Source organism: Carex rostrata, chromosome 7, assembly GCF_964058835.1.
Source record: "Carex rostrata chromosome 7, lpCarRost1.2, whole genome shotgun sequence".
Lineage (NCBI taxonomy): Eukaryota > Viridiplantae > Streptophyta > Magnoliopsida > Poales > Cyperaceae > Carex > Carex rostrata.
The window spans coordinates 352175-369510 of record NC_135924.1 but is presented as its reverse complement, the minus strand read 5'-3'; the positions used below and the strand labels follow the sequence as shown (position 1 = coordinate 369510).

General features: G+C 31.6%; 1 pseudogene across 1 annotated transcript; it reads right to left on the bottom strand.

Moving 5' to 3' along the window:
• Positions 1–12616: 12616 nt before the first annotated feature.
• Positions 12617–14637, bottom strand: LOC144556521 (putative allantoate deiminase; annotated as a pseudogene). The gene is made up of 6 exons (XR_013512468.1): positions 14489–14637; positions 14133–14245; positions 13949–14032; positions 13734–13820; positions 12994–13350; positions 12617–12911 (listed from the first exon to the last, which is right to left on the bottom strand). The product of XR_013512468.1 is annotated as a putative allantoate deiminase (transcript).
• Positions 14638–17336: the final 2699 nt, after the last annotated feature.

The following is a 17336-nucleotide window of genomic DNA, read 5'->3' as shown; positions in this document are numbered from 1 at the left end:
AAAAATTGGCTATTTTAAAAGTTTACATGGGTACACTAGAAATTTTCCCAAAGAAATATTTTAATTTTTCTTACAGGTGCAAAAAATCCGGCCTGAAAAAAATATTGATATGGGTTATTTGTCGCAGTCTTTTTAATAAATTCAATTATATAGTATTTTATCAATTATTAAAGAAATATGAAAATATTTGTAATATTTTAATAGAAAAATAAAATTATAACATCTTCTGTTTAATTGAAATAAAAAAATCAGAAAATTCTATTTCTGATAAAGTATTTACCAGACATAGGATTTTAAATTTGTTAAATAATTTACCGTACATAGGGCTTATTTCAGGTAAATTATTTACCGGAATTGGAAGATTTGAAATTTTATTCAAAATGTGTGTAGATTTGAAAATTTTATATTTTTTATATTAAATAAAAATTTCGGACCAAAATGCTTTTTTTTTTCTTAGAGATAAGAATTTGAGGAATATCTGGAAGCAACCATTTTCTAATTTATTAATGGACTAGAATTTGCAAGGTTATTTAAGTAATTTTATTTTTTAGTAGATAATTAAATGGTCAAATTTAACTTAACTTGTTGTTTTATAATTATATATTGGTCTGGCAATTCATTAATATCTATGGAGGCGCGTATATAAAGATTAAAGGTGACGAAGCAGGAAAACTTTATTTAGAAAAAAGTGAACAACAAGCAATTACAATGAAGATCCAAGTTAGTTATTTTCTTCTATACCTATAAATTAAATCACTCACTCTCCTTCAACCAAACTCCATCAATTTGTTTCTGTTTTTAAAACTTCAAAACAACCACTTGAATTTCTTAAAGCCTTTTAGTTGTTTTAAGATACATTAATATATATATATATATGGCTATCCTTTTCTTCTTCATGCTACAACTGTCGTTCTCTGTGGCTCAACCAATATCTCAACCCCCTGCCGGATGTCCGACACATTGTGGAGACACCGAGGTACGTTCCATATATATTACTAAAGAAAAGGGCATACTCATGATTCATAACTTGTCAATTATATAAAAAAAAAGTGTCAAAATTGCAATCATACATAGAATTACAAAAGGTTAACTGTTATTTACATGATTAACATTAAAAAGTTGCATATAATTACAGGTTACCTATCCATTTGGGATAGGTAAAAATTGTTCCAGATCTGAAGAGTTCGACATATTGTGTAATAAGACGATCGACGGTAGCTACAAGGCAATATCTGTGCCTGCTTCAAACGGATCGGAATCCGTATTACAAAGCATATCCGTGTCCCAAGGCCAAGCTCGGTTTGAGGTCGTTGTTTCTTGGTTGTGTCATATTAACTCAAGCTTTAGTCGTGGGAGTCTGTCTACTGTTGATTTGACCGATTCGCCATTTTGGTTATCAAATACTGAAAATAGGTTCATGGTACTAGGTAGTGAGACATCTGCATATGTCAGACTTACGAGTAAATCTATCTGGGACACAATATTCAACCCACCAAGGAGTCGACCTATCTGGTACGAAACAGGGTGTACATCTGTGAGCTTGAGTGAGCAGGGACTTGTGAATGGCTCATGCTCTGGTATGGGTTGCTGCCAGATTGCCATTCCGTTTGGAATGAAGGGTTATGATATTACATTCGATCTTAGCTTCGACAGTTCTAATACCTCAAGCTTCAGCCCTTGTGGGTATGCGATGCTAATAGAAAAAAATTTCAAATTTAGCACCACATATCTCACCAAACCTGACTCCTTTAACAAGGATGCCAATACATTTTCGGCTAAGGATGCCAAGAAATTTTCGGTTGTTTTTGATTGGGTTGCAGGGAACGAGACATGCAAAATAGCAAAACAAAATAGAACCAATTATGCATGTGTTAGCACTAACAGCCAATGTGTTGACCGCGCCACTGGTCAAGGTTATATATGCAATTGCGCACCAGGGTACCACGGAAACCCCTATCTCCTTAATGGTTGTCAAGGTACGTACGTTTTATATATATATGTACATACTACAAATGATATGCTCCACTTTCTTTGTTATAATATTATGCCTGCTTTTATTGACCTCGGGAATCTTAGAGGAAAAAAAAATTGCTCTTCCTTCAGTTCAAAGAAAAAAGTCTTGTTTATTGTTGTAAATTTAATCAAAATTAAGTATACTCTCACAGTTGATGCATAATATTGTCTAACTCTCCTATATAATTTTTCTTTCTTATTGTAAGGCCCCCTTCGGCATGGTGGATTAAGAGGTTAAGGAGCGCTAAAGAGTTCATGTTCGGCAAATATAACAGATTAAGAAAGTAGCATGTATTTGAATAAAAATATATATGTAATAAGAGAAAGACTATATATGGTGAGCGGATAATAATTCTACACAGCGAGCTTTACTCTAGAAGGCTAATGTAGCTAATAGTGCCAGACCTCCTAGAGTTTTACGATTCAAAAAGTAAATATCCTATTAGAGTTTTTATAGACTGCCCTATGTTAGGGGCATCTGAATCTTTAGTTCTTTCAAATATTTTGAAATGCAGCCCGGGTCTGATATATACCACTCTGATAGGTCCTGTGGGATTAGGAGCCGCTTTTATTCTCGCAGGAGGAACACAGGGGAAACGGGCTGCATTTCCGAACTCTATGATATCTTTTAAGATTTGGAACTTCGTTGATCTAGTTGTTCAAAATCATTCGTCGATTTTGAAAAACTTACGAGATAAACGCAAACTGGTTGATAAATTTTTAAGTGTTTGTGCCAAAAGCACAAGCTACTCGGAACATGAGCTACTATCCTTTATGGAAAGTGAGCCCATACGCTCATATTATTATTGTCATATAACATAATTATAATATAATTGATGAATATAATTGTATTACATCTTTAATTAAATATATTTCATTAGAGTAAATTGTGTTAACAAAGTTTGAACAAGGCACCGAGCATCCAGTTAACTAAGTGTCGTTAACTTAAGTAATTAACAAGTCAATTGGTTAAGCGATTCAGAGTACTTGAAAAGTTTTGAATGCAGTTTGAATTTAAATTGATACCTGCACTGGTACCGACTCAACCAATTAGTGATATTCTATGCAAAATTTTGTATTTCATTTTTAATTGAAACCTATCACAACTTTTCAATCAAAATGAAAAGAAAAATGAGAAAAAGAAAAATTGTGACAATACTATATATAACAAATATGAAAAGGACCTGATATGATTCAAAACAGTTTGAAATAACTAAAATTGGAGAAACGGAAATATAGCTGGCATGAACTATATAATCAATTAAAGCAGCACTACCAAAATGCACAACGATAAATATGCAGCTCCTTCATAAGTATCAAAATGACCAATATAAGTATCGGTACCAGTGGTATCAAGTACCATAACCTTAACAAAATCTCATCTTCACAACTCATTGAGACAAAATGAATCCATATTAGATACTAAAACAAAAGCTTGATATCACTAATTTCACGTCCTCTTTGATTTCACTTTGATTTCTTGCATATTCAACAAGATCTAATTTCACGTCCTCTTTAATTTCTTGCACGGCTTGGCATATTCTCCCACAAATTATTTCTAATGCCCATTCGGAGTAAGGCTCCCACAAAATAATTAGTTTAATTTAACAACCATTCAAATAGGTCGGATTAATCCACACAAATACACATCAAATTATGAAGGTATATTTAACCAGCAATAACACTTCAGTCTAGGTTATTCATAAAATCAGTCACATCATATTCGGAGTGGATAATTGTGTGGATCCGAATCCGAATCCGTGTAATTCGGAGTGGATAATTGCTAAAATACGGATCCGGATTTCTGGATATATCCCCCAGTTTCAAACTAAAAAATTAACTTCCGCTTTCGAATCCATTTATCAAAGTAGCGACGCATCAATTCTCTCTCCACACTCGGCGCTTTCAATTATTTAGGCCTCTTAGGCCTTATATACTCTCGATTATTCTTACCGCAAAGTTTGTGGGACTAAATTCATTCTGACATCCGGACATTCGTTATGAATCAAATAGTTGTATTTTTTTTCAAAACCATCAAAACTTCTACTCACGGATCCGCACAATCTATATCCAACCAATGGAGACAAGAGACATATTTGTTTACAAATTATATGAAAGTGAGATATTTGATAGTTTAAAATCTTGAATTTGTAAATTTTGTTAGACATGTTTTTTTTTTATTATTAATATTTTCAAGATTCCATATTTTCTTAATGTTACAGATGTATCTAACTAAATATATATAAATTATGAGGAGGATTCAAATGCCTCCATATTTTATGCCCTCATCATGCCTCTATTTTTTAAAAACTTTAATAACTCAAAATTTAAAAACTTAAAATTCAAAATAAAACCGTTAGATATGATCTACATCATTTTATATATTAATGTGTAAAAAATTATGACATTTAAATTTTATTTTGGTTGTCATCAAGAGCTTGTATAAACGTACTAATGTGGACAATTTATGGACATTCAATTTTCCTCTAAATGCTTCACATATAAACAAAACCAAAATGTAATAAATTTTTATGAGCACATAAAGAAAATAACATAGATCACATCTAACGGTTTTATTTTGACGTTTATGATTTAAATTTTGAGTTATTAGCATTTTAAAAATAAAGACATGATGGAGGCACAAAAAATTGAGGCATTTGAACTCTCCTCATAAATTATATGTATTTTTGTTAATAGCATATAGACTCTTTTCTTTTGATGATGTGATCAGACAGTCAGACAACGGAAACAAAAATATTTCGAACGTTAAGAGATACGATACGGACTAGCAATTATGTTCAGAAAATTTTAATCATGTGTTGTTGATTTACCGGATATAATAATAAACTAAAAATTTTTTTACCAATTTAGCTTCAAAAGACAGAAATCCGTACTCATGAGTGGAAGGCAGAGTCGAAGTGTCAAATCAATTTTATTTTAGAATTTGAATGTATTAGGACCACAATAATTTTCTTATTTATTCGGAAGTGACTTTTGAATCGAGATCAATAACTGAAATCCAAAACATTTTAATTTTTTTCAATAACACACGAAGAAATAGAGAAAATTTCTAGTGTACCCATGTAAACTTTTAAAATAGCCAATTTCTCCATGAAAACACCTTAATATCTAATATCTCCATAGAAATCTAACATCCTTTCTTTTATTCCCTTTTGTGCATTAAATTTCTTATTTAGACAAATATACCCTTTATTTCAAATGAAGATCTCCCTTTAAATGAGCAAAATTGAATAAAAGAGAAGAGAAAAGAAAAACGATGCTTGATCTTCTTCATCTCCATATCTAAATTCCTCCTCCGATGATCTTGCTATGAAATAACTGGACCGATCCAGTTTTTAGCAAACAAAGAGGCTTCTTGACGTAACTGAGACAGAATGATCCTTTTAATTTGTTTCAACTAATAGTGATGGTAACAACATAGCGCTTACTCTAGTCAAATGACTAAACCATAGTTAGGATAGACTAGTGATTGATGCAATACGCTTATAAATATGCTCATTGTACAAATCAAAATAGAAATTATTTTCTTCTCCAATTCCTCTTGTATACTTACTATAGATGCAAAATGCTGGAATTTGTGAAAATGACAACAATCAGCGAATATCGGAAAGTGCAATGATTATTTACAAGGTCTAAGCTTTTGATTTTGGAAGCACCTAACAAAGATTTATACTTTTATGTTTTATGTTTTAAGTTTGATTTTTCTTTTTCTATTTGGGGTTTCTTTTTCATAAATTCAGATTTCAATCATGAATAAGAACTCTCCGTGGCCTGATGTGTCTGCATGTTGAGTGATGATTGAAGAACAATGTTTTATTTTTCTTTTATTATGTTATTTTGATTCATGAAATGTTATCAATCTTTGGTTTATTTGGTTGTTGGATGGAATTATGTAATGTGATATATTTCCATTTTGTGTTAGCTGATGTGATTGGCGAAGTATTCGTGTAATATATTTAGTTACTTGTCTATGATTGCACATCACCAGCAAAGGTGCGAATCTCTGTTGATGTCCTATTTTGTAATTTAATTTCCTATTTTATCAAATTAATTAACTATACACAATTGGAGTAGACGAAGGAGGAGTTTAGAGTTTAAACATAGAGATGAAGAAGAAGAAGTCTCTCTTTTCTTTTTTCTTCTCTTTTATTCAATTTTGCTCATTCATTGGGAGATCTCCATTTAAAATGAAGGGTTATATTTGTCTAAATTATAAATTAGTGAATTAAAGGGTATAAAGGAAAGGATATTAAGTTTTTATGGGGATATTGGATATTAAAATATTTTCATGGGGAAATTGGCTATTTTAAAAGTTTACATGGGTATACACTAGAAATTTTTTCAAAGAAATATTTTAATTTTTCTTACAGCTGCAAAAAATCCGGCCTAAAAAAATATTGATATAGGTTATTTGTCGCGGCCTTTCTAATAAATTCAATTATATAGTATTTTATCTATTATTATAGAAATATAAAAATATTTCTAATATTTTAATAGAAAAATAAAATTATAAGATCTTCTATTTAATTAAAATAAAAAATCAGAAAATTCTATTTTTGATCAATTATTTACCAGAAATAGGATTTTAAATTTGTTGAATAATTTACAGTACATAGGGCTTATTTCTGGTAAATTATTTACCGGAATTGGCAGATTTAAAACTTTATTCAAAACGTGTGTAGATTTGAAAATTTTATATTTTTTATATTAAATAAAAATTTTGGACCAAAGTACCTTTTTTTTCTTGGAAATAAGAATTTGAGGAATATCTGGAAATTGCCATTTTCTAATTTATTAGTGGACTAGAATTTTGCAGGGTTATTTAAGTAATTTTATTTTTAGTAGATAATTAAATGATCAAATTTAACTTAACTTGTTGTTTTATAATTATATATTGGTCTGGCAATTCATTAATATCTATGGAGGCGCGCATGTAAAGATTAAAGGTGACAAATAACAGGAAAACTTTATTTAGAAAAAAAAAAAAGAGAACAAGATAACACTATAAATATTTGTTCAAACTCACAACAATTTTTGAATTAATAGAGCACAGCAAGCAATTACAATGAAGATTCAAGTTAGTTATTTTTCTTCTATGCCTATAAATTAAGTAAATCACTCACTCTTCTTCAACCAAACTCCATCAATTTGTTTCTGTTTTTCAAATTTCAAAACAACCTCCTGAATTTTTTAAAGCATTTTAGATGTTTTATGATACATTAATATATATATATATATATATATGGCTATCCTTTTCTTCTTCATGCTACTATTGTCGTTCTCTGTGGCTCAACCAATATTTCAACCCCCTGCCGGATGTCCGACACATTGTGGAGACACCAAGGTACGTACTACATTCCATATATATTACTAAAGAAAAGGGCATACTCATGATTCATAAGTTGTAAATCATAATAAAAAAAATTGTTTAAAATTGCAATCATACATAGAATTAAAAAAAGTTAACTGTTATTTACATACAACATCTTAATTATTTAACATTAAAAAGTTGCATATAATTACAGGTTACCTATCCATTTGGGATAGGTAAAAATTGTTCCAGATCTGAAGAGTTCAACCTCCTGTGTAATAAGACGAAAGACGGTAGCACCAAGGCAATATCTCTGCCTGCTGCAGAGGTATCTGAGTTATTAGTATTAAACAGCATATCCGTGTCCCAAGGCCAAGCTCGGATTGAGGTCGTTGTTTCTTGGCTATGTTATCTTAACTCAAGCTTAATTCGTGGGGGTACGTATACTGTTGATTTGACCAATACGCCATTTTGGTTATCAAATACCGAAAATATGTTCATGGTATTAGGTAGTGAGACATCTGCATATGTCAAACTTAAAGGGAGTCAATCTATCTGGTACACAACAGGGTGTACATCTGTGAGCTTGAGTGAGCAAGGACTGGTGAATGGCTCATGCTCTGGTATCGGTTGCTGCCAGACTGCCATTCCGTTTGGAATGAAGTATTATAATATTAAATTTGATAGAAGCTTCAACAGTTCTAATACCATAAGCTTCAGCCCTTGTGGGTATGCGATGCTAATAGAAACAAAAAATTTCAAATTTAGCACCACATATCTCACCACACCTGACTCCTTTAACAAGGATGCCAAGAGATTTTCGACTAAGGATGCCAAGAAATTTTCGGTTGTTCTTGATTGGGTTGTAGGTAACGAGACCTGCAAAATAGCAAAACAAAATAGAACCCATTATGCATGTGTTAGCACTAACAGTAAATGTGTTGACCACGCCACTGGTCAAGGTTATATATGCAATTGCGCACCAGGATACCACGGAAACCCCTATCTCCTTAATGGTTGCCAAGGTACGTTATATATATATGTACATACTACAAATGATATGCTCCACTTTCTTAGTTATAAATATAATTATGCTTGCTTTTATTGACCTCGGCAATCTTAGAGAAAAAAAAATTGCTCCTCTTTCAGTTGAAAGAAAAAGTCTTGTTTATTGTTGTAAATTTAATCAAAATTAAGTATACTCTAACAGTTTATGCATAATATTGTCTAATTCTCCTATATATTTTTCTTTCTTACTATAAGGCCCCCTTCGGCATGGTGGATTAAGAAGTTAAGGGGCGCTAAAGAGTTCATATTCGGCAAATAAAAAAGATTAAGAAAGTAGCATGTATTTGAATAAAATATATATGTAATAAGAGAAAGACTAGAAAGACTATATTACCCTCATATTATTGTTGTCATATAACATAATTATAATATAATTGATGAATCTAAGTTTGAACTAGGCACAGAGCATCCAGTTGACTAAGTGTCGTTAACTTAAACAATTAACAAGTCAACCGTAATCAACTCAATTGGTTAAGCCATTATGAGTACTTGAAAAGTTTTGAATGCAATTTGAATCTAAATTGATACCTGCACTGGTACCAACTCAACCAATTAGTGATATTCTATGCAAAATTTTGTATCTCATTTTTAATTGAAATCTGTCACAACTTTTCAATCAAAATGAAAAGAAAAATGAGAAAAAGAAAAATTGTGACAATACTATATATAAAATAAATGAAAAGGACCTGATATGATTCAAAACAGTTCGAAACAAGTAAAATTGGAGAAACGGAAATATAGCTAGCATGAACTATATAATCAATTAAAGCAGCACTACCAATCAAAAGCACACAGATAAACATGCAGCTCCTTCATAAGCAATATCAAATGACCAAAAAAATTATCGGTACCCGTGGTATCAAGTACCGTAACCTTAACAAAGTCTCATTTTCACAACTCATTGAGACAAAATGTAATCCATATTAGATACTAAAACGAAAACAGGATTTCACTACAGACACAGTTTGGCATATTCAACAAGATCTAATTTCTACGTCCTTTTTGATTTCTTGCACGGCATGGCACATTCTCCCACAAATTATTTCTAATGCCCGTTCGGAATAAGTCCCCAAGCTGTGTTTCATTGAGACCATTGATAATTCCAGATTGCTCAACATCTTCATCATCATCTTCCTCGTCTATTGCCCGCTCCTCATCCAAGAGTTGGTATTTTGTCACTTGTTCTTATGCCCTTTTCTGGTTCTTTTTGAAATCCCTCATTTTACCCTTTCTTTGTGCTAATTGATATGTGCTTTGCTTGGTTCCAGTACCATATAGTGGCTATGAATGCAAGGTATAAGATTCAAATTCAATTGCATAGACAATCAAGCTTATTTCGGTACATGCTGAATATATTGCAAATTAGAGAAAAACTGTACCATACTCTTACTGGTATGGTATTAATTCTGACAGATACAATTAAGTCAGAGACAAAATTACTTCCAAATATCCAACACATGCATTCACTTATATGGACAATTTCTTCCGAAAGTCCAACATAGACTTTATCCAACAGAAGCTTAACTTTGCAATTAAGCATTTATTTAACCAAATTGAGTGCTCTACAGGTGCAATCAAGCATTTAATTACCAATCAATTACAATTTTCCACATAGCTCTCTTAAGAGAAAAATTGCATCTCGAGATATATAATAAAAATTACTCAAGAAAATACATAGTGGTTTGCACCCGTCTATTTACACAGAGCTCTCGAGTAGAATTCTTTTGTACTTGTAGGTCAAAACAAAAGAATGAAAAGAAGTGAAATTTCTTAAGTGTTGTTTGAAAAAATCCAAAGAACGTTGGAAATCATATCAAGGATAACTTATAAGTATGTGATATAGACCACTCCGCAGAGCAGAGTCGCATACCAGTACTATTATTCCCTACGGATGCTTGGATTCGGTTCTATGCGTATTTGAAAGGTTCTCCGACTCTAAGGTCGGCTTGTGGGGGACAATACAGATTATCACATGATATAATGTAATTAAATCACTCACACTAACCTAATTAATTATATTCTTCTATTACTCGCTAAGTAATAACCCTAAACCCTATTTATCACAAGTAATAAATAAATTTCTAATTAAATCTCGAGATGCATCTAATCTATGTCCTGCCAAGGGAGCCCACTGGGTTCTAATCCTAGTCTTTAAACCGCTGCCAAGCCTCGTTAGCCGAAGTGTTTAAAGTACTTACTTGTATCCCCTTTCACACCGAGATACAATGACTTAACACCTATAGGTATGTGGAGGACATTGGCATATAGTAAATAGAACTATGTATGCAATGACATATTTCAATAACATTCTAAGTATAACGAAATATCAAATAAATATAAAAGAAAAATAAATATTATAGTAAAGAGATAAATTAGAATTCATTATATCCATCTCTAGAAAGGAGGAGCTTAGTTACTCAAAGCCATGACTATATAAAAGAAGTAATAAAAGAAATACATAACCTATAACCTAGAACACTTCTTCCGCCTTGGACTTTAAGCGCCTCTTCTTCTCCAAACTCCAGAAATTACATGCAATATTCTGCTCTAAACTATGAATTTACACAACTAAAACATGCACACTAATTCTTATTACATGAGGGGTTTATATAGTCTTCCTAAAGGGTGTGGAATCATGGAGATCATTAGAGAACATGGGTGCCAAATATAGTTTTTCATGCTATATTTTGAGTGTTAAAAATATACTTCAATGCGTAGCAAGGCCTACCACATCTGGAGATTCGTCCTTCTAGAAGGTTGCTCATCAATGGCCGAGATTTCATCCAAACTAGACAATCCACAGATTCAATATGTGTGCCCTTGACGCATAGACCTTTATATCGCATGCGGTATACCTAAGGCCGTAAGGCACTGTACTTAGCCGAATTTTAGTGAATTTTGCCATGTTATGTTGTGCACTTCGTGTGAGGTGTTTGCATACTCCATGTGTTGTCCTATTTTGACACTTCCTTCATAATCGGTCTAAATATGATAATTTTGCCATGTTTTCGGCATAAATTCGCAACTTTCTCCAAAACCTGCCAAAATAGCCTAAAAACATGTTTGCGGTGAATAATTAGGAAAAATAGATACTTTGCATATGCTTTTTTACCAATTTTCATACTTATAAGTAGTGATTTTCGCTATATGTTTTGGCGTTATCATCATACTAGCTGGACTCATTATTTCCTATGCTCTATTGACGTGTTTCTCTCCAATAAACAAATCTATACTAATCTATGATGTCACCTGAACTTTAATTTTTTTTTAATAAAATATGGTTGCAACAAAAACATATCTGTGAGATCATTTTTAGTCTTTTTATTGTAACAAAAAAATATTATGTCAAGTAAAAAAAAATTAGTTTTAGTTCATGAACTATTTTAATCTAAACTAATTTTGTCCGAATATTTTTTTTTTGCTATATATTTTATACATAAAAAAATATCAGTAAATGCCAATATTAAAATTGTTGAATATCTATTAGTTGATGTTTTTAATGATAACAAATGTAAGGTTATTGTAAATAAATATTTAAATTGATCATAATTTAAATACTAAGAATATTTTTTTTGCATTTCAAAATTAATTTATATGCTACTTGACGTGATATCTTTATTTTAAATAAGTGAGAAAATTAAAATAGGAACACATTCTTAAAATAAATCAAAACTTCCAACAACTAATTTCACGATACAACCGAACACTCATTCTATAATCAATTCCATGCATATTCATACCCGTGGGTTTCCACTTTTTTAAAAGTGATTTTCCATTCCCGTCAAATCACATCCCGTATAATCCCGTGACATTTGAACAAGCCTAAGACATGGTGGCACCGGCATGCATGCAGCTCTTTCTTTTTTTTTTTGTGTATGATGGATCGGATGTAATAAGTGGTGGGCCCCCTTAATTGTGACTAGATTGCCAGCTTTAATTATCTAAGCAAATACAGGTGTAATTATTTGAACATGTCCGTTTTACTACCAGCTAGCTAGCTAGCATTTACCTGTGCATGATATGATACCTCATACAGCTCTCCTCTTGTTGCCAGTATATAAAATGTATTGCATGTGCCAGTATATAAAGAGGAAAATTAACTAATTAACAATGTTATTTACTTTTTCTATTTCTGTACATATATATATAATTGCAAACATTTGTAAAAGAGATTTTACAAACATTTGAAAATAGCAGAATTTAATTATTGGTCATCTACATGCTGTTCAAGAAATCGAACAAGTGCGAGACCAGCAGCCCATACGTCATCCTCCATTACAAATTCATCCGGCGAATGACTAATACCACCACGGCACCTTACAAACAGCATACCAATCTTGGTTAATTTAGCCATCGCCATTGCATCATGTCCAGCACCACTCATTAAAACAGGCATCTCACCTAAAACATCACTTGGCAATTCTCTTATACTTGAATCCGCTGCATTCTTCAATTGTGACCTCAACTCTTTGTCACAATGTGTTGCCTCAGCGCTATGCTGAAAACATAAGTATATATATATAATTGCTTCATTCAACAATTCTTGCTCAACTCAACAATCAAACTAATTAATTAATTACCTTTTGTTCAACTGCACAATTCACCAGCCGACCATCACATTTTTCTGAAATTTGCTTGGAGAATTCAGACACAATTGCTTCCTTGGCCTTGTCATCCATTGCTCTTATATCTACTGTAAAATTCACCTGTCCTGGTATGACATTGCTTGCGCTGGGCCAGCAAAATAGCTCACCTACTGTGCATACCAGTCCGGCAAAGTCAAAGGAATTATGCAAATCATCAGTCTTTAAGTACTTGTCAGGATTTCTACAGAGAGATTCCAATGTTACTATGAGATCTGCTGAAGCAACCATTGGGTCCTGATGCAACAGCATTGGTACCGTTCCTGCATGCCCTTGGGTCCCACCCACTGTAACCTACATATCACATATGATATAGTATAGAGTGAATAGGATTTAATATCAGCTATCAATAAATTAAGCACTTAATTAGATATTCTGTGCCTGGCCTGCTGGTTTTGCAGCAGTGCCAGTACTAGGAATGGTTCTTTCTGGTAAGGATGCAATTAATAATGGAAGCATCAAAATTGAAAAATAAAAAATATAAAACACTCACTGTCAACATAGCTGAATAACTAAATAACAATACTACTAAACATGACTGACTGGGTGGGACAGTATGTTGGTACCAGACCTGGCTGGTACAACATAATATATAAGGGTTGATTAAGTGTACCAGACCAGACCTGGTCAGATAAGAAAAGGCTGCCTGTTTTGTTTTGTAGGACCGATATACATACCTTCAATCGTATTTGAGCCACAATTCCTTTCACCACACCTAGAGGATAATTAAGTGTTTCTAGCACTGGACCTTGTTCAATATGTACCTACAAATAAAATTAAAATTCAAAGCATTTTACACAAGTCCTTACATTGGATAATTCACAATTGATCCTGCAAAAGCTTATATATATATTTCATTTTCCTGATATTAAGTCCTCTCAAGAAAAACTACCTCGATATAACCACAAACAGACTCTGGATTTCATCGGTAGCTTCTACAGAGTTCTCCTTTAAAACATCTTGCAACGTAAATCCACTGAAGGAAGAATTTTAGACAACCGAATATATTAATTAGTATCATATATAGTTTAATTTTTTGAACAAATTAAATTAAATAGCTAGGTTAAAATATTAACCTCTTGTCAGATACTTATAGAATAGATGTTGGCAGAATACCATCTATAGCAGCACTACTTCCTAGAAAAGTAGACTGGAACCTAATACCCTCCTCATCACTAAATGCAATTACCTAAATAAAAAACATAAAAAAATTTAACAACTTCTACAGAAAACAAAAATATAGAAGACCAAAAATTGTTTTGTGGTATCATCATCATATCATTTATACAAATATGAAGTAGGTACTTACTGAGGTATCAGTTTTGTCAATTAACAAATATTGCCTTTTGACATATTTACCCATGGGCCACTGTACAAAGAGGAATCGTAATTGCATTACAAATGAACCATGCATGATAAAAGTAATATATACCTCAATTGGTCTTTGCAATTTCTCTAATTTTCCGCTCATCTTTAAAGCCTTCACAGCAGATATTGCACAAATTATACCAAGTGTACCATCATGCATACCGGCATCTACGACTGTATCCTGCATAATCACAGAAAATTAATATACCAGTAGTCAACACCATTTACTTAATAGTCATCTTTATGGCGATTGGTACCAAGTTTTCTCTGGAGCTGGAGACAGGAATGGAAAGGGGTATAATAGTCATCTTTTATTAATTAATACTGTTTAATAAATTTGAAATGTTAAAATTTATTATTTTATTGTTTTTGAGTAAATATGTGAATTTCTATAATTTGGAAGGGTTGAAAACTTTCTACCTATCTTAAAAAGTTTAAAGTGATATTATAATAGTCGTCTTCAGATCAAGTGATTTTTTATCTATATAAAAAAATAGTAAAAAATTTTAAAAAATGTCAAATTTGGTTTGCAAGTACATATTCATATGGAGATCATGTTGAATGGTTCGTATCAACCGTTAGGATTTTGAAAACTAAAATATTGAGTCCTTGCACAAAGGCCCTCTATACTATGCGTAGCGATTTTCAATAAATCTAAAAAAATAGTAAAAACTTTCCAAAAGATATAAAATTTGGTCCAAAAACATTAATATGAAAAATAAGATGAACGGTTTGGATATGTTATTTCGACTTTGAATTCGGTGAGTTATAGTCCAATGTACAAAAATAGCTATACATTGCAATGTACCATAGCCCCCATCTCTCTCTCTCTCTCTCTCTCTCTATATATATATATATATATATATATATATATATATATATATATATATTCTCTCAATCTCCAGAAATTTAATATTGGAATGACAGCAATATATGTTGTGGTTTCAATCCATGCAAGAGGAAAAAATCACCAGCTAATTAACTATATTTAATTCTTGCAGTTATCTTCTTTGCCGGCCTCTTACTAGCTAGATCAAGATTTTTCTTTGTGAACTCAATTTTAAAATTTATCAGATTGACTTCAAATAACGAATCTAAATCGTTGAAACCTATTTACATTATGAGTGATGTGTCTACATATAAAATATTTAAAATTTTGAGTTAATTTGAAATAAAATCAAGTGGTCAAAATTAAAAAGTTTATAAATTAATTTTAATGCATATATATATATATATATATATAGAGGTTGGCTAAGATCAAAGTGGTAGTTTCTGAACTTTGGTGCTACCAATTTATTTTTTAATTTTCAAAGTTCAAAACGCCGATCCGAACCGTTCAAGTTGATCTCTATATTCAAATATGCTTGGAGACCAAATTTTACATTTTTCTGAATTTTTTTACTATTTATTAAGCCACTTTGAAAATCGCTGATCCAACGGTGGCTTAACAAAATAGTAAAATCAGAAGCCACCGTTGGATCATCAATTTTCAAAGTGGCTTAATAAATAGTAAAAAAATTCAGAAAAATGTAAAATTTGTCTCCAAGCACATATTAGTATGGAGAACAAGATGAACGGTTCGGATCAACGTTTTGAACTTTGAAAATTGAAAAATGAATTGGTAGCACCAAAGCTCAGGAACTACCACTTTGATCTTAGCCAACCTCTATATATATATATATATATATATATATATATATATATATATATATGAGGAGGGTTCAAATGCACCCTATCTTTCAAATTCTTTTTCTCCATTTTCAAAGTTCAAATAGTCAATCCGAACCGTTAGATGCGATCTATATATTAAGATGTGCTTGGAGACCAAATTTTACATTTTTTGAAATTTTTTTACTATTTATTAAACCACTTTGAAAATCGTTGATCCAATGTGTTACGTTGCGAAATTTTTACAATTAAATTCAAATGAATTAAAGCAAGAATCAAGTTAATTGTGCTAACAAAATGGAAGTTAAAACCTTAATTTAGGTGCACAAAAATTTGGATGTATTTGAACCCTCCTATATATATATATATATATATATTTCTCTAATATGGTTAGTCATGTACTAGTTGGCAATTAACACAACCCAGTCAGCCCCTGGTGCAAAATGGAGAGCTCACTCGAAGAGAAAGCCAGCTGTTGCATATCACAATTACAACTTCGTAATCATAAAGAGCCTTGCCACCTCCTACGTACTAGAACAGTTACCATATTTGGTGAAAGCCTCTGGAATCTACTACAATCTACTAGAATCTATATGCATGTATAACTTTGAAGCAATTATTTTTCTTTTTTCTTTTTCAAGCTGGATCACTTCAGAGTTCAGATACATCCACAGCTAGGCCAGCATTAGAAATTACTTGTTTATTATTTTTTCAAAAATAATAAATATACATATATCTCAATTTCTCAATTCTATTATTAAGCATGTTGGGTATCCGATCCGTCAACGGCTACGATTGAAAGATGAAACTTCGGATTTGATCTCAGCCCTCCAATTACATAATTTGTCTTTTTTTGATTAAATACATATGTTTTATGTATAGAAGTCTAAATTTAGTTAAAACATACTCACCACATGTGCTGCCACACGATACGTTACAATTAAAATTGAACAAATTCTGAAATTTAGCGATATATTTATCTGTTTCCTTATTTCTTTGTTTCCATATTTCTCCTCTTTAATTGAGAAGACTTCACTTTTTGTTTTTTTTTTATTTCTTTGTTTTCTTAATTCTTCTTCGTTTCTATATGGATCACAATGAAAATTATTATTTTTTATTTCCTTATTTTTCTTTTTCTTTGTTTCTATATATATATATTGGTGTGGACAATTTAGAATATATCAATGTGTGTGTGTGTATTCTAAATTTGAAACAAAGAAGATTATAAACTGGAACGTGTGTGT